This window comes from Alligator sinensis, unplaced genomic scaffold (assembly GCF_000455745.1).
Source record: "Alligator sinensis unplaced genomic scaffold, ASM45574v1 scaffold849_1, whole genome shotgun sequence".
Classification (NCBI taxonomy): Eukaryota; Metazoa; Chordata; order Crocodylia; family Alligatoridae; genus Alligator; species Alligator sinensis.
Window position 1 is genome coordinate 1,574,355 of NW_005842271.1, and position 20,693 is coordinate 1,595,047.

General features: G+C 42.1%; 1 protein-coding gene across 3 annotated transcripts in view; it reads left to right on the forward strand.

The window, feature by feature from the left end:
• PALD1 (phosphatase domain containing, paladin 1) overlaps positions 1-20,693 on the forward strand; it is a 201,704-nt gene that overhangs the window by 18,766 nt on the left and 162,245 nt on the right. For 2 of the 3 annotated variants that reach the window (XM_006027891.3, XM_006027892.3), the window contains one exon: positions 3,530-3,576. The exons of the other annotated variant lie outside the window; for it this stretch is intronic. The gene's annotated coding sequence lies outside the window, so the exon portion shown is untranslated. The remainder of the gene's footprint in view (positions 1-3,529; positions 3,577-20,693) is intronic. 3 annotated transcript variants of the gene reach the window in all.

A 20,693-nucleotide genomic window follows, 5' to 3' on the forward strand; every position in this document is an offset into this window, starting at 1 on the left:
ACTTACTGTATGATATTCTTTAAGGACAAGGTGGTGCTAAGAGCACATCCAAAATACATCCCCAAAAGTAATCTCAGGTTTTTAGCTTAACCAAGCCACTCAATTATGTCATTGTCTTGGAATTGTGTTAACACCAAAAGATAAAAAATTATATACAATAGATGCATTCTAGTCTCTGCTTTTTTACACTGGTAGAACCTAATCATCCATTCAAACTAGGGGCCCTATCAATTTCTGGTTTATGACTGGGTGTTTAAGACCAGGATGGCTTGTTGCAAATAGCATTGACATATCCCACAATTCATCTCTTGGTTACCAGTCAGTCACCGAACCTCTCCCACTGAAAATCAATGCTTGCTCTCCTAGGGTTTAAAAGACACATTCTGATGTGCCATGATTGGATATCAACAAAGCAACCAGTAACTTAGTCCAAAGCATCATATTTGACACAGTGGTTAGATGAGATGCTGGATTTGGGAGAGGATGCACCTATAGCTCCTCATTCCCATCATCCTGAGGAGGCATTGCTTGCCAGTAATCTATGGTGGGACCCACACAAAACACTTTAAAGAAGAAAGGTCACACACACGGCAGTAACTGTAGTTTCTCAAAGTGTTATCAGTGTGCATGCCATGCTTTGCCCTCCTTGGTTTTTAGAAGTTCTAAGCTGTCACAGGCATTGAATTGTGAAAAAAAATGGGGGAGGTTCATACCTGTTCTGTGTCCTGTGCCTCCTTGTGCTCCTATGTGAGGGCATAAGGCATGGACATAATCCCAGTGGATGTGGCTTTTCCAAAAAGCCAGATCATACACTCACAGGACACATGAGGGATCCCCATTGACTAGAATGTCTCAAAACAGTCACTGTACAGAACTGTCCTTTGCCTACTGCATGCCTGTGCAGTACTGCAGCGAAAGTTCTGATTGGGAACTAAAACAGGTAATTATTTAATGGGGTAACTGAACTTAATTAAACTTCCTTAATGAGAGCAGGAGAGACTCTGAAGGCAGGCTGTCTTCTAAGGGTCCTGCCCATTCTGGGCAAATCATATCTACCTCTGAAAAACATCTGAGTACTTTATATTTCAGCCTTTGGCAGCACATGTAGAGTCTGTAATATGTTGTATTAAAGTGAAATAACTTGAGAATAGGTGGCTGGCTGGTTGGGGACATTAAAAAAGCTTCTGAGGAGTGGTGGCAGAAAGAGGGAGGCAAGTTCTCTAGAAAAGAGGATATGGCTGCAGTGAATGATGCACAAGTAGTGGGGAATAGGGAGATGGATAGACCCTGTCTTATCTTTGACCCTTTAAAATTTGGCTGCAGCTATAGCTAGACACATTTTGCATTGAATTCATTGTAATAAGATGTATTTCCCTCTCTTACTTACATGCCTTTGTAAGATTCCTTGGTAGAAAAGGAAGATGTGACAGAAATAACTACTTTGTTTTATAGATAAGCAAGAATGTATAAACATATTTATGAGCAATTTATTAGTGATTTGTGTAACAGAAATTCCTAGAGATCAATTGAGATCATATTTTTAGCATGCTAGGGACTGAACAGAGGAGGAGAAGCACTCCAGGCTCTGAAGAATTGATAAATTAAAGAAACAAGGCAGGCAAAGGGGAGGGAAAAGGTATATAACATGCATTAAAAATGAACTCTGAGAGGGCCAGAGGACATCATGTTAGCTTTCTTCAAAGTCAGTGAGAAGTGCCCAGAGAAATGCTATAAAATTAGCAGAAAGCATACATAGTGCTAACTTCTCAAAATCTTCACTACTCTTAAAAAAGGCTATCAAGACTTATAGTAGAGATATCTTTTATTAGACAAACAAGATTTTTGCAAAAAAATGTCTTTAATTGCAAGCTTTTGGGCACAAACACCCTTCATCAGGCATTGGAGAAAAGATTGTAAAAGTTCTCCTGGGTAGAAATGAAAGTTCATATTTCATAGGATTTCACAGAGGAGTCAATATAGATGAAAAACTCCTCTGGGTAGTCGGTTCATAGCTGGTATGGAGCTTCTCACCTCCTGTGAGGATTTGTAATGATGCAAATTACCTTGAAACAAAGGCAGGAGCAGGATCTCAGGTTTCGGGTGGTCCCAGCTGCTTCCTGCTTGGGAAACTATGAAGATTTAATTTTAAAAAATTGGCTAAAATTCGATATCTTCCATGTGTTGGCTATCCAGGTTGTAGCCATGTTGGTTTAGAGGAAAAGGCAATTAGGATGCGTAGTAGAGAGATCTTTTATTAGACCAACAAAAAATCTTGCAAAAAATCTTTTTGGTCTAATAAAAGGTATAATCTCTACTATGTGCCCTGATTGCTTTTTCCTCTAGACCAATACAACTACAACCTGGATACCTCACTACTTATTCAGTATAGTCAGTTCCTCTTATTGGCAGAAGTTGTTTGAGTATGGGGGCAGGAATAATTTTTTCCTGTATAATCAGTGGGGAAGATCTCTTTGCTTAACAACCATATTTTTCCCACTGCTGGGTTGCTTCCAGAGCCTCTGGCATGAATGGCTAGGCTCTGATCACTCATCTCGTCCTTTCTGCTTAAATGCTTAAGAAATTGCAGTGTGTAACTCAGTTGTACAGTTGCAAGGTGCTTAGATTTTGCTGTCTTTGATATTGCAGGAGTCCAGAAAGTTGGTGGTCTCTTGCCCTTTTTAAACATATACATTGGAGCCTGGTTTTAGGTCAGGAACGTGTTGGTTCTGCATCCTGGACCTGCTTTCTTGGGCTGTTTTATTGTGCATTTTGAGTCGGGAGGAGAAATAAGCAGTTCTTGCTCTCCAGTGTGACTTCTCTGCTCCATTTGCAGAGAAGTTGAGGACCCCTCCAATGAGCAGCACGAAAAGCAGGTAATATCAAACAGCCCAGACGTAAGAAATTATAGGCTCAACACTTTTTACTAAACAAGCTTTTAAAATTTCCCTGTGCTCCTTCTCTCAGAAAGGTACAGTGCTGTCTTGCCCAGTAGGTGGGAGTAAGGGCAGGAAAGAAAAGGAGGTCCTTGTTTGCAAGCCTTTCGTCTGCATGGTTTATATTGAATTAGTCCTTCTGTGGCAGTCCCCACTTACTGAGCTTAGGTTGTGTGCTGCGGTTGCCAGGAGTCGCAGGCCTTTGATTGGCAGAGAGAGGCCCACAGAGTTGGCCCTCTTTAAAGTCCGCCCCCACATCCTCTGCATACAGACAGTCAAGGCTGTGCTGCTCAGAGTGGGAGAGAGTGCGTGAGCAGAGCGAGCTCCTGTTGCTCCACCCGGCTATTTTTGCTGGCAATGAGTAGGGCTTGATCACTGACAACAAACTCTTACAGATTTTGCTTCTGCTGCTGGCTCCTGAATCAGCCTCAAATAATGGGTTTAACTGCTTTGTTGCCCTAGGAGCCTTCAATGGATTGTCCGGAAAAGTTATAAGGAGAGCAAGAGGAACTTCTTAAACCTGTGCCGGGAAGCTGTTGTCTGAAGTTTTGAACTTTTACGGTTTTTTTTGTTTCGTTTTTTTTGTGTCTCTCCAGTACAGCAGAGAGGAAACTGAATGACCTCTGGAGCTGCTGGAATTCAGGTACGGTTGTGGCTCTGTGCATGCTTTTGTTGTTTCTGTTGCATATATTTGGACCCCTATCTCCTCGGGTTTTTGTTTCCTCCTTGTGGTTTTGTACAATGCTGCAGCTCTGTCTGCTGTTCTGCTTTCAATGGGGCTTGGGGCTTAACATCTTGCTTTGCCTGCTTTCTTACTGTGCCTTTTCTTCAAGAAAATTCCCACTCTCCCCACTCTTGCTTCCCAGTTTATTTCTGTAGTCTGTGGTGGTGGAAGGATTTCTTCCCAGCTTTCTCAGCATAGCTGAGTGATGCCAACCACAGGGCTTCCACTCTTATGCCTGGGACTGAGGAATTTTCCCATTCTTCTTTTCTTAAGAACTTGTCCTAGTATTTTTGAGAATCTGAATATTTCCTTTCTTTGTGGTGGAGCAGAAAAACTTGCAGTGTGTAAGATTCTTTTTGAAAAAGGTGGCCTAATAAAATGCAAAGCCTTAATGTCTCTGCTAGTTTTGAGGAAGACCATTGGGCTCAATGTACTTTGTGATATGTAAAATAAAATCCTGTCATGGAGGTGAAGAGTGGGCAGAGGATATCTGGCATTGCCCAAGACTGACCTTGCTGAATGATTTAAGGACCCGCTGTGACAGGCTGGGAAGGGAATTGCATCTAGTCTTTTTCAGACAAAAGGACAGTGGTTGTGAAACAAGTGCCTTGAGAGTGGCAGTGGCAATTCAGGCAGTGAATGAGAGAAAGCAGTGGTGGAGGAGAGGATCCTCTGTGCCTCTGAGAACAAGACTCAAAAGTTTAGAAATCTTTACAGAAAAGAAGTGTGCACGCATGTGTGTTATGCATGCACTTATGTAGCGAGTTGTAGAGGCTGATGAAAGGTACTGTATAAATGCAAACAGAATAATAGTTTTATACTTATTTTGACCACTTCTGTCTTAAGTAGGTGTTTGTGTCAACTGTATTTTAGCTATAAGCAGTCTAATATTGGCTTTTCTGTGGGCAGTATTTCCTTATTGGGGTAGGTGTATAGTATCAAATAGGCTACATGAAATAAAACAGCTTCTAAGGGCCAACATTCTGGGGACCCAAGACCTTTGATTTGGTCCAAGTCCTAGTTACCTTTCTTGTTTTGCCATTCTGCTAGTGGCTGAGGGCATTTTCTATGACTCAGTCAGAAAAGCAATAGTGATGAAACAGCTGGAATTTACCTCTATGACCTGAAAGAGCTTGACCCTCTGTTCTTCTACCTGTTGCCTTCATCAGTCTTAGACATCCCTAAGAATAGGGGATGCATGTGTCTGGGGGGGGAGTAAATTTTTAATCGCCTGTCAGGTTTTGTCTTGCTTAGCTGTATTAAATGGAAGTGGAACTGCCCTGTTATGTGTCCTAGACCCTATACTTTGGAGTGAGCATGAACAAGTTATAGCAAGACTTGACACTGCTGAACAATTAGCAAAGTTTTTTTGGCCTTAGATTTGAAGAGAGTGTCCTGTTCACTTAGCTGGAAGTAATGACCTAGCCAGCAAAAAGAGAGAGAAGCCAGAATGGAAATTAGCAAATTGGAAGATGAAGAAAGGTATTTGTATATCTTCTGCCCCAAAGGGAAAAATACTCTCACCTCCCTCCTCTCCCAGCTCCTTCATGATTTAAGTACCAGACAGCACAAGAATAAATTGGTGTGGTACTGAGCAAGGAGGGATGCTACCTCAGCAGTAGGGATGGCTCAGAACAAGAATTTCATGCTAGAAATATGCACTGAATGAGTGTTGTTGTTGTTCTTCTGAACCCATACTTGGGTACAGATGGAAAATATGTTATGCTGCAAGCTCAATTTTATGGCAGCTGAATCCTGTACTGAGTGCTCAGTACCTAAAGTTGATGTTTGGGTGTGCAGGGTTGAAAACTGGGGTGCAGTATTTAGTCACTTGCCTGGCTTTGCCTTTAAAGATCCTTGCCAGTTAAATGTTAACTTGGATGGCTTGGAATTTTTCCATTCTTGTGGTCCCCAAAGAGCATGTGTCACTTCCATTAAACTAAACAGGGCTGACAGATACGCCGCATGACTAGGAAACTGACACCTTTCATTTATGTTTACAGCAGAAATTTAAGATGCCCAAATGCAAGGGTCTGATTTTTCAGACGTGTTAAGCACCTGCAGCACCAGTTGAAAGTCAGTGGGAGCTGTGATTGCCCAATGCCTTTGAAAAATGAGTCTCTGAACAGGCTACTGCATGTTGATTAAAATTGCTCGGCCAGATAGGAAGTGTGGTTTTAACCTCTGCAGTTGGCATAGACATTCACTGCCATTTGAAGACACGCAGTCTAAGGCACACCCACTCACACAAATAAGCACTGCACATCTGTATGACACCAGCATGTGTACAGAACTGCTCTGCTCTAAAAGGTACATCCTTTGTAAACTTACTTTAAGGCAAAATCAAATGACAGCCCCATAGGAGCTTTTGCTTTGCTGAGGGCAGTACACAGCCTGGCTTCTTAAATATTAAAGGGAGTGCTACCTATCCTGCCTGCAAGAGAGAAACTCTCCATTGAACGGCAGGCGCTGTTGTAAATCTGCACTGTTTAACAACACCATCCCTGCTCCTAAATGTGTTGGACTGAAGTTCATTGTAAACATTCCCTGCTTTAACGTGCTGTTAGAAATAACATGGGCATATGTGCTGCTCTCTTGCATCCTGGATCTACCATATTTTTTTTACTGTTCTCCAACATGGCAAGAATTGCTAGAAAATATTTTCCGCTTTCCAGGATGACTCGGCTCTGCCTGTTCTGGGATTAGTGGTCCGTGGATAAGAGAGAAAAAGTGCTCTGTTTTTTGGGCTGAAGACGAGAGCTGCTGTTAAAAAGCATCAGATCAAAATGTCCTACACAGGATACTTATTAATCTGTCATTTTCTTTCTTTAGACTGACTTTGAGTCTGTTTTCAGTGAAATCAAGGTCTGATGTGCAGAAACTGACTTGAATTTGTGCTTCTTGGGCCTTTAAATAGCACAGTGTAGCTTGTTTAAGTTTATTTGTGTTTTTTTAATAATGCATGTGATATCTAGTATGCATTTGTCTCTGACAGAAGAGTGTGGGACCCTGGCAAGATTAATGGTTAGTGTGGGTAGAGGTTTTTGTGGTACAGACACCCGGTATGTTAAGTGTGATCTGCTTGGGAAGTTTACTGCCACAGGTGTCTTTGTCCATGACATGACAAAGCAAAGTAATCCATTGAGGTGTGTTGGTCTTAGGTTTAGGCCAGCAAGGTGGCTTTGATTTTTGACAGAAGGGTTCAACTTGTGCAGCCTGAGATCTTTGTTTTATGGAGCCTTGCCTATAGATCTGCATATAGGGATGATAATTATGATGGTAATATCTTGCATTGCTTAAGTGTATCTCAAACATGGATGTTTCAGTATTTTATAAACCATAACGTGGTGTGATTATATCCCTTAGCAAGTAAGTGAGTCTCCATTTTGCCAGTAGGAAAACAGGTTGGTTTTTTGGGCGGGGGAGGAGGGGTTGGAGGGGGTTGTGTGTGTGTGTGTGTGTTTAACTGCCTTCGCTTAATGGAAGTTTGAACTGTTGAGATTTGGACCCTCTGAAAAATGACTTGTCCACATTTATGTGGCTGGCCTGTTACAGAGCCTGGACTGGAACCACATCTCAGAGTCCCAGTTTTGCTCCTTGAAAGGGTCAGAGTTGACTTGACTTGAAATCTAGTCGTTTTTAACAAAGGAGCCGCAGGGATTTTCAGGACCTATGTTTTCCTACTTCTGCAGTTTTGTTATCACATTTTCTGTTTTACATATGTTGTTCTCTCCTGTGCTGGGGACAGAGACAAAAGGGGAAATTGACCATAGAAGGGAAGAATGTAAATGACTGACTGGAAGCAAAGCACTGTCAAGTACAGGCAGTCCTCAATTTACAACGTTTCAAGTTACAACGTTTCGCGCTTACGTTTATAAATTGACACCCTGTTTCAACTTTATGAAGTCAGTTTCAACTTTACAACACTTGATCCGATGTGATGCCACGCCAGCAAACCAATTTGCTGCGTTGCTCATTTCTCTGGAGAACATCTGACCAAACTTCCTTGGATACTTTCTTTAAGAAAGCAGACAAGAGTCCAGAAAAACCTGCAGCCAAGGCTCCTGAGAAGACTCCAGCCAAGAACCCTTCAAAAAGTCCAGCAAAGTCACCTCAAAGAAGTCCTTCCAAATCAATATGATTGTTATCTACAATATAAATACCTTAATGTAGCTATGCAGGGGTGTAGGTTGTAGCCGTGTTGGTTTAAGGACATAGGCAGACAAGGTTCCTTGGGTGAATCTGATATCTTTTATTCACCCAAGGAACCTTGTCTGCCTCTTAATGTAGCTATATTACTCATCTATAATTGATTGAGTACAAAATTCCGAGGTATTTTTGGTGAAAAAAAAATATCGGGCCTTGGTTCAGGATCCAATCCCCCACTTATAACATTGTTTCTTACGAGAAAATTGGTTCCAAGTTACAATGTTTTGACTTAAGACATGGTTTTCAGGAACCAATTGTGTTGTAAGTCCGAAGACTGCCTGTGCTCGAAACAAAAAAGAAAAATAGAAAAAAAAATCTTCAATTGTAGTTATGGTGATCTTAAGTCCTGATTGTCTTGACAGCAGCCAGGACATTTTTAGACAGAAGCGGTATGTTTAGGTTGATGGTGTCCCTTTGAACACCATTCCTGCCACATGCTCATGTAGTAATGCCAGAAATAGTCTTGCTAGAACTACACCTTGGGTGGAAATGGAAAACTTTTGTAATGTTTTCCTATTCAAGTAGTGAAGAAAGAGAGAGAATAAAAAGAAGAGCTTTAAGCCCACTTTCCTCCTTCCCCCCCATTCCTCAAGAAGGAACTGCATCTAACGTAAAGAAAGGAAATTGCATGCTAAAAGCTCCAGTGTGGTGTTCTGATGCTGTAAAGCAGTAATTTCCAAATGGGGTGCTGTAAAGTGCTTTTAAGGCTGGTGCATGATATTAGCACTGTGAGATGGGCAAACACCTACATGTGATTCACAAGACAAACCCAGAGATTTCAAATAGGAGCCCCTAGTATAAATGATATTCTGACTTACTGTGGTCTTTCTGAGTTTTTTGCAGCAGAAGAATTTCTTTATTATTTTTTCTGCAGTCAAAAAGGAGTGAAATGAGCTTCTGAAGCAACCCATTCCAAAAACATTATGGGTAAGAGAAGCAGGGCTTTGAATTGGAACAGGTTGACAACCACTGCTGATCTGCAGCCTCTCATGCTCAAATCGTGGAGTTACTGGGTTTTTGGTTGCAGCCTTGTTGGTCTAATGGCATAGGCAGGCAAGGTTTTTTGAGTAGATGTGATATCTTTTATTAGACCAACTGAGTAATTAACTGAGTACAGCAACTGAGAGACTCCCTATGCCTGAAGAAGGGTGATTGCACCCAAAAGCTTGCTAAGAACTTTTTTTTGCCAACTACTCAGTTGGTCTAATAAAAGATATCACATCTACTCAAAGAATCTTACCTGCCAATCGTGAAGTTAAGCACTCAAGTCAGCAAATGGTAAAGTCAAGATTATGCATCCCCCCTTTAAAGACATACATTGACTCTTTGTATTTAATTGTATGGTCGCCTACTATTTCTAAGCAGTGCAGTAGAATACCATACCTGTTCTTCTGTGGTCCTAGGATATACATGTAATGCCTGTGATAGATAAACAGTCCACTAAATTTGTTCCTATGTAAAGAACATGGTCTCTGTTGCACAACACAGTCTAGCATAGTGGGCTGTAGAGTACTTCTCTGTGGAGGGAAGGGAGAAAGGGGAATATACTTTAAGTGGTGCATTATTTGTTGCCTTTTTAAAAAAAATGTAAAGGTTCAGAAGACTTATTCTGTAACGAAGCTATATATACAAGGGTTTTGCAGTACCTTGTTCCTTGCTGTACCTCCTGGTACCCTACTGGTGCCTCTTCCTTTTTTTTCTATGCAGTCACCTGCTTCTGCCACTTCAGTTTTAGTTTTAGCTCTGTTGCTCTTAATGGTGAGTAACTGGGTTTGAGACTGTGTGGAAGTGCAGTGCCTGAGGCAGCCGTTGATAAAACAGTGAAATGGGCCAAATGAAAGGCACTGTGTAAAGACCCTTGGCAGATGTTGCATTGTATTGTGCCAGTTGGCCATACATTAAAATTATTGTGGGATGCTACTGCCCCACAGAGAAGTTTGGTGGGCAGCTTCATGGATGATCTGCCATTTTTATCCGGGGTAAAATGGTTTAACTCCTGCCATGTTATGATTTGTCATGTGTAACTCACGAGAGATGTTATATGTACCATAGCTGCTAGGCACCAAGTGGAACGAACAGAGAAAGATGCATTTCCTTAACTGTCTCGTTATAGTTCTTTCATGAGTGCATTGTAAAGTTAAGAGTATTGGATGAAATTGGTTTTTGTTTTTGTTTTTTTCCCCCCCCCTTCCCTCTCCTGGATGATTGTGTAGCCATAGGAGCCAGGTGGTGGTGGGCTAGCCTTCCTGGAAGCGAGGAAACTTGTCCTTGTTGTTCCTTGGTCTATTTTAGTCTGTGTCATTCATGCAAACACAGCCCTTGTTTTAATGCACCTAACAAGCTTGTTTTGAATGTTCACAGAGATGGAGAGAGAGTCAGATTTTTGTTCTCCCATTACTGAATACAAAAACCATAAAGAGGAAGAAAGGAAGCTTATTTGCTTTGCAGAAGGTGTGGTTTTTTAAAACCTTGTTTAAAAACAACCGTCTTTTGCATGCACAGCAGTAATGTGGAAAGACCATGCATGGCTTGTAAATTGATCCATCGTGTTGCTTTCAGAACTTTCTAATCAGGAGAGGACATGGTGGTTAGCTAGGAATAGAACAAAATCATAGCTTTCAGTTTCCAAAAATGCATTTTTTCATACACTATGTGCTCTCTGGGCCAAATATTATATAGACGAGCTTTTCATGTTGCTTTAACTGGCACTTAGCAGTTAGGTTTTGCTTGGGTGTTTCCTCATCTCTAGGTCAAAAAAGACCCAGTTTATTGAAGGGTTGTTTCTGGTATGTAACATTTTGTTTAGGCTTATTTTGTTGGTATTCCAGTAGAGCCAGAGCCATGATGAGACATGGTCTTCCCTGAAAATAGTCTGCTTCATGCCCAAGAGGAAGCTGGTCTTACCCTGTTCTCTGGCCATCTAGATTAACATTGCTTTTGGATAAGTAGGGTTATCTAATGCCTTAGTGTTTTCAGTGAGAAGTTAAAAGTAAAGTTAATTTCATTAGGAAATGTGGTCAGGTGCTGACCAGCCGGGATGGGGAGGAGCACAGGACAGAGCTGCAAATGCCTCATCCAGGTGTCGGGGGGCGTGTACCCCCTGGATCTGTGTGGGCTGGGCTGCAGCTGCGGGCTGGGGACGAGGCAGCTGCTCATAGCTCCGTCCTGTATCCTGCTCTGGCTGTGCAGCCCCTGCCCCAGCCCCACTCCTTCCCTTACTGTGGGAGATTCCCTTTGTCCCCCTGTGCTCCTTCCCTCCCCCCACCTCTTCTACCTTAGCAGACTTACCAGCTAGATGCTGCTCTTCAAGGTGCCTGGCTGCATATTGGCAATCGGAACGGTATTGGCCTATCTAGCTCGTTAAAAATCAGTATCAGTATCCAAAAAATATCTATCCATGCACCCCTAGTGGCTGCATTTCTGAAATCAAAAGTGAATGTCTATTTGCTTGTTTATTGATTCAATCTCTGCAGCTTAGACTAACCTGTGAAGATTGAATCGATTCAGCCTCAGGCTTTTTGACTGTCTGTACTTAGCCCTGGACTACAAATCAGGCAGTTGGTCCCGTAAGAGGTGTGACCCACATAAATTCTTGACTCATATTTCCAGGACAATCATGGCTACAGCAACACCACTCCAGTGCCCCACTGTTTTAAAAGTCATTCATAAAAGACTAAAAGCTTAACTCTAAGAAGCTCTAGTATTTCATAACGAAGGACATCACTGAGACTTTTACTGATGATAACTTCAGTAACTTCAAGATTGTGATCGAAAGTGTCATATATTTCCTTACAGTGCTGCCAGGGAAGTGCATATCTAACCTACTCCTTGCAGCTTCAGAAGCTCTGAAGTCATTTTCTTTGTAATCTTTTAATATTTCCATGTTCTCTTTAGACTGATAGAATTCAAGGTATTGGGCACAGGGTTTGAGGCATTTACAGCAGGCTACACATTCGTACATCTTGTTTCATGGGACCATCACACATCTCAGCTGACCGAACGCAAGACATTCCAGATATTTACAGTGCCCTATTGAAAAGCAGATGCAACAATAAGTATATTTTGAGGTATTGCTGGTCTATAGCCAAAGGATTTTAATACATGAAAAATACAGTAAAAGGCCCCAAATAGTATAGCATAATTTGCTTTTGCCAAAGCTTGCACAGTGTAAGCGTCAGTTTGGGGACACCATGGTTCACTCTATCAGTTCTGCACCTAGTATAATGGAGTCCCACTTGTGGTCAGAACTTTCTAGACATCCATACAAATCAATATAATCAAAAGAGGTGTTCTGTTAAATAGGCTTTGAGATGGTTAGGATCCATTAGATGTTGGAACTTGAGTATCTTCCCTGGTCCTGAAGACTGCATGGCATAATATCATATCAAAACATTTGATAACTGTGCTGGTCTGTCTGATGGACTTTGAAACTTTTGCTGTGAAGCAGTTTGGATCTTGCAGACCTAAAAAAAATTATTTCAACCTCTCATGATGCTTATAGGAAAAGCAGCAGGGCCAGTGCTGTTTGCTAATGCACGTCTGTTTTAATTAAACACACACTTGTTCTCTTTAAAAATGTGTTCCTAAGTTGTGCGCAGGGCTTGACATATGATGGTCAAATCCCATCACTGCTGTTCTTGACCCCCCTCCAAGATTTTTGTTACATCTCCTACTAGGTTGTGGTTTAATTTACATGGGGAACTCTTGGGTCTAAGGATCTTTTACCTCTAAGGCTCTTGTATCATAACAAGACCCTTCTCCTGACTAGGGTCTTCGGGTGCTTCTGCACAAATAGTTGCCGGAGGTTTGTAGCTTCAGGTGGCCAGGATCCATCATATGTTGGTCTCCTTTGATATAAGGGGGAAATTCTAAGGATTTACACTACTTTTTTTTGTCCCAGTACAAGAAAACCCTGCAGAGGAATTTTGGAGAGCAAATCTACAACTGGACATCTGTCCAACAACAGATGGACTGCAGTTCACGTAACATGGTTGTTATTGCTGCCGTGTACCAAGTAGGGAAAAGATCCACCCCATTGAGAACTGTAGTTGAGTGGAGCTAGATTGAGATAATGGGATCCAGAGCATATTGAGACAATAGAAACAGAAGGTCCTTGGGGATGTTGCACTATGTAATTCTGAAGAGAGTGATTTATTTCTGGCAGATGAGAACTAGATAGGCACAGATTTACTGAGGGTTGAAACAGCACTTACAAAAAGCTGTTGCTCTGTTCTTTCACTCCCCAAAGACCAGATGGTGGTGGTAGTAGTGGGGGTGGTGTTTTAAAAAAAAATAAAAAAATTGTCTAATGAAAACAATTCATTATGTTGCATTTCCCCCCTTAATATCTTGTTGGTATAGGTTTCTGCTATTGAGAGATGAGTCAGGTCCTTGGTTGATGCAAATCAGTGTAGCTCCAATTAAATGAGATCTGAGGGCAGTAATATTTTGTACCAATATATAGTGTGCCATTCTGAAAACTTGAACAGGTTTGTAAAATGTCCCTGTGACATACAGAAGTATTAATTTATAGACCAGAATGCAGCAGAAAGGAGTTACCCACAGTCACACAGAGCTGATGCTGGGAAAAGAAGAGTCATGATTTATAATCCAATTACTAGACTCCCTACCATACTGGTTCTGTTGACAGCAGGTGTCTAAAACTTGAGGAAACTATGGAATAGTCATTGTCTCCCCTGGATCTGCCCTCCCACCAGTGACAGTACTTGGTACTTTTCATGTTCAGATATGAAAATGTAGTTGCACAACTGGGAAGACTGATATGGATTATAAAGCGTGCCACAGTCAGTGGAATTACTGGTAGTCAGTGGAACAGACAGCAACAGATTGGGAGCTGCTGATTCTTTCTTTCTGGACTCTAGTCACTGGCCCCTGAATTTCATGCAGTCCCTGGTGTTGTAGTTGTTATAAAATAGATTAGAGAGTTTGGTGCAGCATCGCCTGGGGAATTTTTTCGTTGACAAGGGAATGAGCTAGATTAACTTCTCTGCCTTTTTATTGCTGCAAAACCAGTGTGCATCAGTTTTCAAAAAGGTTGCTGTGTATGATTGACTGAAGCTGTCTCAGACATTTGTGCAGTCTCTCATCATGTTTGTGTTGGAGGTTTGATGTGGCTGTCGCTATTGCAGATGCAGTTCCTGTTCTTGTCTTTATGAAAGCTCCTGCAGTTTCTCTAAATGATGGCTTTAGTTTGGCAGATGCCTGTTCTTACACTGGTGGGGGGAGAGGGAAAGAACGGGTGGAAAATGGTTGTTCTGCAGAGTGCATTCAGGGCAAGTTTTTAGAATACCTAGTTTCAAAAACAAAAGCTAGCAACAATAGGAGCTATTTTCTAATGCATTTTTTTAATACCATATCTGCAACTCGGAACAACCAGTGGAGAACATGAGAGATGAAGGGCCAGGGGGATTTGCTGAGGAGAAGATTTCTTTTTGTCATATTCCATGGCAGAAGCACTGTTATAGTGCTAGTGCTTTCCTTGTGATTTTGTAACTGCGGAAGAGGCCTTCTCCTTTACGTGGAGTAAATTGCCTTTTCACACCAGTGAATAGCATTGGGGGAGGAGGGAGTGAGACGCTGATGTTGGGGAGAAAAGCTGATACGATCCTAGAATAGTGAGCATCATTGGGAATAGTTTTATAGATTAGTGATTTGACTATATGTACAAATTACTTCTAGGGGAGCTAGAGTGTAAACTCATGGTAAATCAGCTCCCCTGTGGTAACATTACATATGCAAACTCTTACCCCACTGTAAATGCAAGATAGCCCCCACTTTTGTTGACAAACAAGCTACTTGCATTTATCACTGGGTAAGAATGTGCACATAGACAGTTGCTGCAGAGCAGCTGATGTGCTGTAAATTCTTACCCTGGTTTATCACACAGCCCGCAGACCGAGCTTGAGGCATAAAGTTGGAGCAAATTGCCCTCTGGCAGCTATTCGCAAAAGAACAGGCAGAGCATTTGAAGGTGTGAGAAATGAGCAGACTGTGTACTGAAAGGCAGGTGCTTGAAAGCATGAGAAGATTGTCCGTGATGGGTGTCTGGGGCTAAATGTGCCTTTCTTGGGATGGGCCTGCATCAGGTGTTCATCGCTTTTTCTTTTCTTTTTTTTTAATAATGGGCTAACTTGCCACGGGTGACTATTCCTGCGTCCATGGCCAATACTCTTCTAAGCCTTGTCTCCTTGAACTTTTCCCATCCCATTTACTCTCTGCAGCAGCCACCATGGGAGCCCTCGTGCAGGCGGATTCCCAGTGCTGGAATCGCTACATTGGCTAGGCTTGCTGTTAAGTAAGCAGTTTAAAAACAGGGACCAGTCTGTAGTAGGTTTGTGATGGTTGTGCAACAATGGGAGTTTTGGGAGTAGAGAAAAATGCTAGTGTAGCAAGCAGCTGAGATGATATGATAAAGTGGGAGTTACAAAATAATTTCTACCTTTCTTGGGTAAAAATGTAGTGGGGAATGTGGCACCAGTGGCTGCAGTATTACTCAGAGAAGTGGCTTTCAACACTTTTAGCTTTAAAACACCCCTTTTTAGCCTCAAGGCGTCCCCCAGAAAGTGCCAGCTCTTAGTTGGAAAATGAGTAAGACAAATAATAGAGCAGTTCTCCTTTTGTAAAGAGCTCCATTGTAGGTCAGAATGGTTTTAACACTATTAAGTCTTATTTGAAACCTCTGGGTGTTTATACATATTCTCCAGGAGGCAGGGTGGGGTGCTTTAATTACATGAGCTCAGAGAGCCACTCTAATTAAAGTGCCTGAAGCATCATGTGTATCAGTGTCCCCATGCTGAAAAACTGGTTTTGGGGAGGCTTTAACTAAAGCTCATTGAACAAGCTTTAGTTAAAGCACCCCCATCACGGGGATGCCGATCCATGTGACACTGGAGTCTGCTGAAGTGCAGCAATTGCAGTGTCAGAGCAGCCTCTATGCACATGTATAGGCACCCTCTTTGTCTACCTTGTGAATCATGTTTGCACACCCAGCATTGCATGGCACCCTGCAGTACCCTTAAAAGGCTCTGAAGGCACCCCTGAACCACTGAATTGGAGGGTTCTTGCTGTGCTCTATGTAGATGTCCTAGTGGTAGAGGAAATTTATTTCTTCCTTATTTTATATTTTAGCTAGAGGCAGATGGCACAATAGTCATAACGTGCTTGCATCCTTTTGAATCGGGGGGTGGTGGTGGTGGTCTGTGAAGCACAAAGCCATAATTTTCAACCTGCAACCACCTGGCTGAGTGGCATTAATAGAAGGTACATATCTGAGCACAAAAAAGAAAAGAGCACTTAATTTGCTACCAAAATTAATCCCTTTCAGCAAATGCCATTTTCTTCAGTTAAATTGTGTATGATGTAATAGGCCCGATATTTGTTCTAAGGTATCTAACTCCTCCTGCTCCACAGAATTTTGCTTTTGCCTTATCCCCTTTGTAAGGAGCACTGTTTACCATTTTTCCCCTCTTAGTCCAGTAATTCTCAACAAGGATTCCATGGCACCCTGTGGTGCCTTGAGATCCTATTATGGGTGCTGTGGGGTGCCATTCAATGTTAGCCCTGTTAGGTGTGCAAAGATGTCTCATAAAAAAATCCAGAGATTTCAAATAGGGATTCATACTGTTAAAAACATTCTGGCCTGTTGTGGTCTTTCTGAGAGCTTTACAGTAGAAGAATTGCTTCTATTATTTCTCTGTAGTGAAAAAACAAGTGAAAACTAAGAGCTGGTATTTTCCAATGCATCTCTTGAAGTTAAAAATGTTAAGAACCACAGTTATAGTCAACCACAGTAATGTCTGATCTATTTATGTAGGTGCTCATATGGCCTCTTTGCCACAGTAACTGAGTACCTCTAAAGTTTTTAACACCAGCCATTTCTTTCTTCCTTCCATGCATGGAAAACAATATAACTTGATTAATTTAGTGGGCTTCTTTATTTGTGTGTGTTCATGTGAAGCATTTACTGAGGGAGACCTAAAACTCGGGGAGGAGCTTTGCCTTTAGCTTTGAAAGTGGATCATTGTTATCTCTGAATTCCACAGTCTGGGTCCAGGTCCTGTGAACACTCTCTGTACTCATCAGCTTCCCAGATTGACTGACTGCCCTGCTTGTTCCAGTGGAATGTAGCTGTCATGATAGGCCATGCTCATGTGGGGATTTCTCAGGTGACACAAGTCAGATCCTGGGAGGACTTTGTATATCAGGATAGAGAATTCAAACTGTACTCTGGATTCAGTGGAGGAACCAATGTAGAGGGGTGGAGAGGTATTGCACTGGATCTTGATTTACTGGTGTAGTGAGACAAAAGGAGAGGCTGCCCTTGTGCAGAGAGAGAGTGTAGAAAAGGATCCTAGTATTGTTTTTTAAGCATTTTTAAATGCCCTTTAAATGCTTATTCTCTTTTCCAGTCTAGATAGTATCTGTCACCTTGGGTGAGCATTCTGGAAGCATGAAGCGCTCTCTCCTGCTAGTTCAGAGTTTGAGCGGGAAGCAATAAATTGCATCCCAAAGTTGTTTTTTGGTGGCTCAGAGGACAAGGAAGTAGATGTACTTTTGTTTGGGGCAAAAGATATATACACTTTTATACCTTGAGGAACATTCAAATTTGGCCGTGAAATTCCAAGGGGCAAGGTTGAAAGGGACTGTCAATTTGCTTGTAGGCTGAACTTTTATGAAGACAAAATTTAGACCTTAATTGGGCATAAATACTACAAGGGGATATATTTCTTTTAAAATCTCTCACTATCCATTGGCAATTTGTATTTCATATCTATGTATCTATATTATATTATTAAAACAAAATCTAAAGCCTAACAAGGGTGTAGGTTGTAGCCGTGTTGGTCTAAGGACATAGGCAGACATTGTTCTTTGGATAAATCTGATATCTTTCATTAGACTAACTCAAATAGTTGAAAAAATTCTGCTTAGCAAGCTTTCAGGTTTAAATACCCTTTGTCAGGCTGAGGAAGCATCTGCAGTTGGTGTGTGTTCTTCCTGGATGGAATGAAAGCCTAACAAAATATTTCTATATATAAACATGTGTGCGCAGACACACACGTGTGGGCACGCATATGTGATATGGAAATATTTTGTTAGGCTTTAGGTTTTGTTTTAATACTATATATTATATGTTTGTACCCATTTGTATCCATGTGTATACATGGATAGTGAGAGGTTTTAAAAGAAATATATTCTCTTGTAGTATGTTCCCAGCCCGCTTACTGCAATACTGTCAGCACATGGGAAAACAATTCATTGGAATTTGGTATTCTCTTTTCATTGTGCAAGTAAACAAACAACATAAGCAGCAGAAATTTAAGGTTGCGTCCCTTCTAAGCCTCATTGTAGAAAGAGGAAGCTCTGCAGCAAACCAACAAAGAGAAATCAGCATGTGATTAGTTTTTAAAAATGTTGTGTTCCTTTTCTTTTAACTAGAAAGTAGTAAAATAACATTAGGGCATGCTGGTGCGGGGGTGGAGGGGGTGTGATAGTGGTTAGTGGCTGCATTTTCTCTTTCTTTTCTTTTGTGTATGTGTAGCGATTCAGTGAAGGAAAATAATAAAGAAAAGGTTTGATTTTTATGTTCTATTTCAAGGATATTCCAATTTTCTTTCTAGAACCTTTTTTTTCCTATCTCTGGTACATTGCTAGACCAGACCTTTGCTTAACAAGGAAAATTTGAAATGGATAAATGCCATACTTTACAAATACAACAGTCTTGAAAGAACAATTTAGTCACAGTAGCCTGGAACTATACAAGTTGCCAGGAATGCAGCACATGCAGAACAGAAGATCCCAAGGATGGGATTGTTACTTGGTATGGAGAGTCAGGCTTTATGCAGGTGGGGTGGATTTTGCTGTTAGTACTAAGGTGATTTTATTGAGTGCCAATAAAATTGGCATTGACTCCCCATAAAATTTGGCGTTGACAATAAGGTATTTCTAAAGTAAAATACAGCATATTTGCACATATGATAGAACATTATATTACCATTTGTCCTTGGTAGCTCCATTAGTTCTAAGTCTTAAGCCATTTTGAGTATCTGAGATACATTTGTGGGCCTGATTCTGATCTTAGTTAAATCCATGTAATCTAAGAGCCATTTCACTGAAATCCGCAGTGGATCAAACTGGCATAACAATTTTGAGCGACAGGAGTCTCAAACTCCTATCATTTTAGGGAGGAAAGCCCTGTAATAATGCATTTCTGTTGCCAACTCTCTCATTAGTTTTAATGGTAATACTTAGCATGTTTCAACATGAAAGCTAAACTGCAGAAAACAATTTAGAGATATTTACAGTTAACATTTTAGGAATGCTAGTTTGTTGAGTAGGTTTTTCTTCAATCCTTGGATGAAGGAAGTTGTACAAACACCTTCTGTAATTGCTATCACCACAACTATTAAAATGTAATTTTTATATCATATTTGTGTGTGTGTGTTCAACATGAATGTACGTTTGTGTTTGCAGCGGCTGTGATTTAAACTGATTAAGTGTTTTCCTGGAGAGAGATTTTTTTTTCATTGCTGTTGTCAATAGAAGAATCAGCTGGCAGGTCAAGATTAGTGTACTTATAATAATTATAATTGATGCATGAATTGTAATCATGGTAAAACCTTCTTTAAGAAAATCTGATGCGTACATGTAGATTTACAATTTTAACTCTTCCTGTAATCTCATTAGACCTCTCTTAAGTTGTGCTCCCTCCTCTTTTTAATTGCTTTGAGGTTGCCCTCCCCTTTGACCCTCTTCCTTTCTTTCACATACCCAGCTTCCCTGGTTAATGGTGGCAGAAGCATGAAACAAAATGTCTTCCCTTGACTTGTCTAGCTGTTTCCTTGTCTGCTGTCAGCATATATGTCAAAGGGAGAAGGGGCTGTTAGCCTTTATACTTCATAAATTAGGACAAGAAAGAAGAATATCTACTAATAACATCAGGAGCATCTACACCAGGGGTAGGCAAAATGTTTTTTTGGCCAGAGTGCCAAAAACCCCTACAATGCCTACCTTGGAAGGTGCCTGAGTGCCACCATGCTAGAAAAACAAAATGAGGGCAGGGGATACATGGCAGGATGCCTTGCTTGTGCCCCTTACCCCCCAGCCCTGCTGCCCTGTGCCCCGCACCCAAAGCTCCTGCCCCCCCAGACCTGCTTATGGCCCTTGCCCCCCACCCCTGCTCATGACCCTTGTCCCCTGCCCCCCAGCCTGGGCTCTGTGGCTGTCAGCAGCTACCCAGAACCTGGGCCAGCTGCAAACATATGCTGCCTCCCAGCCCCGGCTCTGGGGTCTGGGGAGGCAGCACATACGGGCAGTGCTTCCCGCTGTGCTGCCCTCACCGCTTCTGCAGATCAGCATTGGAACCTGGCGTGGCAGGGCACAGTGAGGGGGCGCAGAAAGCTGCCTGCTTCCAGCTGCCCAGCCATACTTCCCCTGTGTGCATGGGAGCAGCGTGGGCAGCAGCACAGGGCTGTTTTGTGGCCCTCACTGCTGCCCTCACCTGCAGGGAAAGTGTGGCAGGGCAGCAGGGAGCTGGGAACAGGCAGCTTTCTGCGCCCCCCGCTGTGCCCTGCCGTGCCAGGTTCCAACGCTGATCTGCAGAAGCGGTGAGGGCAGCACAGCAGGAAGCATTGCCGGTATGTGCTGCCTCCCCAGAGCCCGAGGCCAGGTCTGGGGCTGAGGCGGAGTAGCAGCAGCTGTTTGCAGCTGGCCCAGGGTCTGAGTAGCTGCTGATAGCCACAGAACCCAGGCTGCTTGCAGCAGGGCTTCCATGGGAGTAACCCGGGATCCGTGGCTACCAGCAGCTACCC